Source organism: Rhagoletis pomonella, unplaced genomic scaffold, assembly GCF_013731165.1.
Source record: "Rhagoletis pomonella isolate Grant_MI unplaced genomic scaffold, Rhpom_1.0 Rhpom_scaffold_00014, whole genome shotgun sequence".
Classification (NCBI taxonomy): Eukaryota; Metazoa; Arthropoda; class Insecta; order Diptera; family Tephritidae; genus Rhagoletis; species Rhagoletis pomonella.
In genome coordinates this window covers 9,091,980-9,099,635 of record NW_023458568.1, presented here as the reverse complement: position 1 = coordinate 9,099,635, position 7,656 = coordinate 9,091,980, and positions in this window count along the sequence as shown.

Sequence of the window (7,656 nt, the reverse complement as noted above, 5' to 3'; positions counted from 1 at the left end):
GTTTTCATATTCATCTTCATCGTTTTCATATTCATCTTCATCGTTTTCATCTTCACCTTCATCGTCTTCATCTTCATCGTTTTCATCTTCATCTTCATCGTTTTCATCTTCATCTTCATCGTTTTCATCTTCATCTTCTTCGTTTTCATCTTCATCTTCATCGTTTTCCTCTTCATCTTCATCGTTTTCATCTTCATCTTCATCGTTTTCATCTTCATCTTCGTCATTTTCATCTTCATCTTCATCGTTTTCATCTTCATCGTTTTCATCTTCATCTTCATCGTTTTCATCTTCATCTTCATCGTTTTCATCTTCATCTTCATCGTTTTCATCTTCATCTTCTTCGTTTTCATCTTCATCTTCATCGTTTTCCTCTTCATCTTCATCGTTTTCATCTTCATCTTCATCGTTTTCATCTTCATCTTCGTCATTTTCATCTTCATCTTCATCGTTTTCATCTTCATCGTTTTCATCTTCATCTTCATCGTTTTCATCTTCATCTTCATCGTTTTCATCTTCATCTTCATCGTTTTCATCTTCATCTTCATCGTTTACATCTTCATCTTCATCGTTTACATCTACATCTTCATCTTCATCGTTTACATCTTCATCTTCAACTTTACTCAAAACCATTTCTTTTGATACCCATATTGGGATACTTTATTTATTTAATAAATAATATCATTTCGTATATATGGCAAACCTTTAAAAAACTAAAATCATATTACACATCTAAAGGTCTAGCCCTTTCATTTGACACCTCATCCTTTAAAATCGAAAGAACGATACAGATTTTACGACTAGGTGTTAAATATTTAACACAACACTCTGCGGAATTACATTTTCTAACATGCGGCAGCTCCTTTCATGGAACTAAAGCTATGTTGCACACCCGAAGGACGAGAAAATCGAACGAACGGTACAGATTTTATGACTTGGTGTTAAATATTTTTTTATTTTTTTATTTATGTCTAACAACTAACTATAGTTATAACAGAAATTAAGCAGAATATTAAATATAACTATCAGTCATTATGCTAAGTTGTCTACTTAAAAATTTAATTTACAAGATTACTTAAGTAATAATTCAAAAAAGAAATAAAGAATTTCAAACAGATTAGGAATTACAAAATTTGCATGATATTAATGACTGGACATAAGATATCTTTCCAATTCTAATGTAGTCGCTCTAGTATTGGTAAAATCAATGTCTAAAAAATTTTAAAAATAATTGAAGTCTGATAAGATTCAGTTTATTGGCGCGTTTGCACCGTAAACCGTTCTGCTTAGCCCAAACTTAAACGCGTCAAAGCGACGCAAGTTACGGCTGGGAACATAAAAATGGATTCTCTCAAGTAGGGCCGGGCACTCAACTTTTCCCCGAGATAATACCCAATAAAAATGAGATAGCCTCAGAAGTTCTTCTATTTTGCAAAGTTGGTAGGCTAATTAGCCGACAACGGGATACATATGATGGCAATGGTTCCACAAACCTTAGTGAACGTAAAGCAAAGCGTAAAAATACCTTTAGCACCTTTTTTAAACGATTAATATGAACAGTATGACTCGGTCTCCAAATAATCGCAGCATATTCCAATTTTGAACGCACAAACGCCGTAAAGAGCATTTCAATCGTATAAGGATCGGTGAACTCTGAAGAGTGACGTCTAACAAATGCAAGCATGGCAAATGAGTCAGCAATAGTTTTATTTAAGTGCCAAGTGAACGTGAGTTTTGAGTCGAAATGTACTCCAAGGTCCTTAATCTCACTTAACGAGTCAAGGCAAACATTTGCAATGGAATAAGATGTTGCTAAAGGTACTTTCGATTTAGTAAATGATACCTTATGGCATTTTCTGATGTTACGGAAAACCGATTTTCAACATACCCAGTATAAAGCCTGTCAAGCTGCGATTGAAGTTCAGCCGAGTCATTTATGCATCTAATTTCAGAATATATTTTCAAGTCATCTGCAAACAGAAAAAAACTAGCATTTGAAAAACGGGAACTGATGTCATTAACAAATAGTACGAAAAATAGTGGGCCCAGGATGCTACCCTGTGGGACACCTGAGAAAGCAAAAAATGGCTTAGACGAAACGCCATCGATAACCACCGTGCTAGATCTCATGCGTAGGTAGGACCTGATCCACTTAAGGAAGCCCGAATGAATACCCATATATTCTAATTTAGTTAATAAAATATTGTGGGATATCTTGTCGAAGGCTTTTGAAAAGACTGTGTATATCACATCAAGTTGAAAGCCATTACGATAAGTTGAGAAACAATCCTCCGTGAAAACTGCAAGGTTAGTCACCGTAGATCTGCCCGATACAAAGCCGTGCTTATTAGGCCAGATCAAATGTTTGACATTAAAAAAAAGTTTCGTTTTAATAATGTTTTCGAATATTTTAGCAACTGTGGACAATTTACTAATTAGTCTATAATTTTCAACATCGCATTTGTTTTCAGTCTTAAAAATAGGTGTGATTGACGTTCGCTTCCAGTCATCAATAAACAGACCTTCAGAAAGAGATTTATTGAATACTAGATCGCCCTCACCCGCTTCGCTGAGTGTATGAAATTTCTACGTGCTACATTGAGTAAAATTTATTTCAAGAAAACTCAATTAAAAAATAGGAGGTTTAAAATTTTTTTAACCATCTTCAAAATAATTTCAAACTGCATAAAACTTTCTTTCTCACTTATCGTACTTTTTCCATTAACTTATCCCCTGAACGCAATTTGAGATTTTAAACAGAGGGAAACCCCTTACATGTAGTTTTGATACCCATATTGTAGTAATTCATTTAGATTATTAATAGTTTGAATTTAACCTTCTGAACAGTTGGCAACCTTTTTACATACATATTCAAAACCATTTCGATTCATACCAATCTATAATAATATATATTTTGAAAGCCGTTTTTTTTTTGTGTTCGCAAAGCTCGAGAACGGCCCCACAGATTTTTTTGAAATTTCGGACACCTGCTTCAGACGTCCCAATGATGGTTATAGGCTACAAAAAATCGCTATTTTTTAATTTGGCGTGGCACCTCCCATACAAAGTCTATGTATATTGGATTTCTGTAGAACAATTATACGCATCCATTTTGAAGTTGCCACCAACTATACTATAAAGTTTCTGGGGCAGATTCACTATAGAACCGGATCATTGTTGCCGCCAGGGAGTGAAAAGGAAATGTTCTTCAAATTTATTTCGTTGTGAGATTAACCGTTCAATGAAATGCTGCACAATTAGAGAATTTCAAGAACTTCTTACGGACATAACACTTTCGTTAGGTTATTTAAGGCGGCAAAAGACCACCAAACCATAATCTTAGCCGATGAGCGTGCCAATGGAAATCGTAGACGTGAATTGTTGGTGAAAATGTTGGACCAAAATGTTTCAATGATAAAATTAAGTTTGGGCGGGACGAAGCTTGCCGGGTCTGCTAGTATTATACTATTTTATTTAAACTAATTGAATTTAATTTAAAAAATGTGGCAGCCCTTGTTATTATATTATTCAAAACTTTCAAACTAAAGGTTTCTTATCAATATTTCTTTTGACAACCATATTTTAATTCTTCAGATTAATTTAAATTTGACTTTTCAAGACACATTCAAACTACAGCTTATTTAAGCCTCTTGACATCCATTTTTTTAATATAATTTTCAAATAAATAACTCACTTAATTGGATTTGAATTTGACTTTTTGTAAAAGGTGGCAGCTCTTATCCATAAGTAGATAATGATTTTATATATCTCCATACCAATTTCCAGTAATCTACCAAAAATGTTTCCTGAGAAAAGCAGTATGAAAAATTCCGTTTGTATGGGAGGTGCCACGCCCCCTTTTCTAATCGAGATTAAATGTATCCTATATTTTAAGTTGGGCTAAATGACAGGAGTGTACAAAATTTCATGATGATCGTTAGAGTAGTTAAAGCGTGAAAACGTAGCAAACAAACAAGCTCACTTTCGGATTTTTAATATTAGTAAGGATTAGTAGTAATGGCTTCACTAAGGAAACACAGTTTTTGAATAAGATAGCTGAAAAACCACCCGCATCTATGCGAGGCGAGTTTTTATATTTTTGATACCCTCAATGATATCATCTTCTGTTAGAGTAAAGGAACCCATATCAAGAGTAGAAGACGTGCTCTCAGTGAAATTTTTACGAATATTTGATAGGTCATCATCAGACAGGTCATTATCAGATACGAAGTTGGATGAAAAGAAACCTGCAAAGAAATTTGCAACCTCAGACACAGAAGTTGCATTCTCTTTTTTGTAAAAAACAGTCTTGGGTATACTCGAGTCTGCTTTCCCGGAATTAATATAGGACCAAAAATCCTTCGGACTTATTTTAATATCCGACTCAAAATCACGTATATAATTTTTGTAACGCTTCTTATTTAACTTTGAAAACTCTGATTTATAGTAACGATATTTTCCGAAAAAACATTGCGTTTGGTTGATTTAAATTTTTTATAAAATTTATTTTTCAAATTTTTTAGACGCTTTAAATCCTTTGAGAACCAAGAAAATGTATACATTTTTGGTTTAAAAATTGGCACATATTTAGAACATTGATCAGATAAGTGTGTTTTGAATACATTAAAACAACCTTCAACTTTGATATCCTGGAACAAGTTATCCCAGTGTAATTCACCCAACGCTGTATTCAATGCGACAAAGTCACAGCGATTATAACACAGGGCAACACTGATTTTGGTGCGGCAAATGTTAAATTTGTTTTTGATAGACTTTTTTGAGCTGATTACGAATCCGTAATTATAAAGATTCCATCACGTACAGATTTTGAGAAAATCGTGGTCAAAGTGTCAAAAAATCGGTTTTTCACATTTGAGAAGCTCGAGCTAAGAGTAAAAATGTGGTAGAACCTTCCACTTAGGCTTAACTTAAAGTTAGAACCCTAGGCTACTGCCCCTGAAAATACCATCCCTGCACCTTTACTTGATGGCCATTTATAGTCATTTGTGGAACAATAACAAAAATGCTGGCAAATTGTGCTATTGAAAACAAAATGCTGTAAAAATTAAGTTTTTGCTGTTCAATAAACGACGAAGAGATGGTATTTTTAGGGATTGTAGTCGAAAGTTCAAGCCTTAATTTAAACTTAAGTGGAAGGTTCTATCACCTTTTGTTTAATTGCGGCAGGGACTCAAACTTCGCCAAAAGTCAAATTTTACTGCTCAATAAATGACTATATGACGAGGGTTCTTGCTTTAATCTAAGCCTAAGTGGAAGGTTCTATCACCTTTTTACTCTTTGCTAGAGCTTCTCAAATATTGCAAAAGCCCAATTTTTTGACAATTTGACCTCGATTTTCTCAAAACCTGTACGTGTTGGATCCTTTGTACTTACGGATTCGTAATCAGCACAAAAAAGTCTATCAAAAATAGCTTAAACATTTGTCGCACCAACATTTTTTTTCATTTTTGTTGGCCTGTGTAATTAAATGAAACAGTTTTGTGTACTAGGAAATCTTCAAAAAATTCAAAAAATTCGATGTCTAAAACCAATGGTAAATGATATGAATTGGGTGGGGATATCGAAGAAGGTTTCGAAATTTCAAAGTTTATATTGTACGTTACAAAGACTAAGTCTAGAAAGCGATTCATATTGTTGGCGAGGCCGTTTATTTGAGTAAGGCCAATACTTAAAAAGTTATCAATAACATATGACTCAACAGAACTTTGTACATTTGAGGGAGTCAAGAATAAATTATTATCGAAATACGACCAGCTACATTTCTTAAGTTGAAATCACCAAGCACACAACGTTGGTCGTCCCCAATATTACGATGAAGAGCTAACACATTGTCAACATGCGACATATATAAGCTAGTACAGCTAAGTGAAGGTATCCCTGTCTTTACGAAAGACATCGTACTGATTCGGGTCGAAAAACTCCGCATCGAAAAAATTTGCATTGAGCCAAGTCTCAACGATAACAAAAATATCATACTCCAAGTACGCACTTAGCATTCGGACAGTATCGGCCTTAGTCCGGAGTCCAGAGGCGTTTTCAAAATAGTTTGATATGCTTGTTCGGCTTGGGAGAAGCAACTATGCTGGGGCAGTTGGCCTCCTTGTTCTTGAAAAAAACGGAACTGTCGAATATTAACATTTGTTGGCCAGATTTCTGGCTTCAGCTAATTAAAATATACATGTTCAGGAACTCCCAATTTGAAGTTGATATATTTTAGTGATGTCTCATTTGTAGCCTTCTTTGCCAGCTTATAGCAGGCAATTTGTTGCTTATCAACGATGACTTGATTCGCCACGTAATTAATAATATCAACTTCCGAAACCGTTGGCATGAACGATGATAAACGGAGCCACTTAGGACGCGAAAATACTCCCAGATCATTATTTTCATTACGGCCAACCACGACATTTCTCCGCTAGGGCACTTTCTTTCGCGGCACAGTAATCCAATCAGCACCGAGTTGCTGCTGGGTAGAAGCATTTAATATATCTGACGATATATTGGCAGATGTTTAGATGCAGATGGCAAAGAATTAAGATTAGCATTGATAACAGCAGCAGTGGAAGGTGAAGATATATTAGTAACAGTAGCCAATGCAGTTGATAACGCAGTCGGCATTTGTTTAGAAGCTGAAGTCAAAGCGACAGAAGTGACATTATTCACGTCAGCAGGAGAAGATGAAGAAGCATTGTTCGCTGTTATCATATTAGCTGATAATGCAGTTCGCATTTGTTGAGAAGCCGACGGCAAAGCATCCGAAGTAAAATTATTATCCGCCTCAGCTGGAGTTAGTGAGGGTGCATTATTAACAATCACAGAACTCTCAAAAGCCGAAGATTCAGCCAATGACAGAACAGACGTTTTAGCAACCATGTCAGTTTGAGAGTGTGAGACATTTTCCATGGCCGAGGTTGGTGACTTCACTTTCCGTAGGTCAAGAAAACCGTTTAACTTGTTCTTGTTGTTGTTCACCTTAGCAGTTGATTTAGAATTAGTAACAACATCTTTTAGGGCACTGAATTCTGAACATAAAGTTTTTAAACATGAAGAAACATTCTTGTTGTGTTCACAGTTTTTTAGATTTATTAAAGCAATTTCTTTATGAATTTCACCAAATTGGCCCATTATTGTGGTTACGATAGAGTCAAAGCCATTTTTATGCGTAGCCATGAAAGAATCCAAAGACCTTGTTAATTTTGCAGGCAACAACAAACACTCTGTGCGAAGATAGCAGATATGCTTATTCTGGTTAAATAGCCTGACATCATATTCTGATATTTGGCCAACACAGCAAGTACGGTGAAATTATTTTTGACAAAAACCACTGCACGGCACAAATGATTTGTCACACTTTAAATATTTAACGCAACCATCTTCGAACTCGTGTAAGAAATTTCACTTCAAAAAGGTTCCGTACGTCATGCGGACTGCGCCCCTCGTGTCGGTTGGCGGGTAAAAACCGTTGGCATTAATCAATTAACGTTGCTGGCTTAATTAGCTGAATACAAGTGTATATATGAATGGAACTAAAAAGTCTGAAGTTCTTTTCTTAAGATCACGTAATGAAAAAGAAATTCAAGCCCTCCTTCTAATGTAATGACTTAATTTATGTAAAAAACGGAAATACTCGGGTTC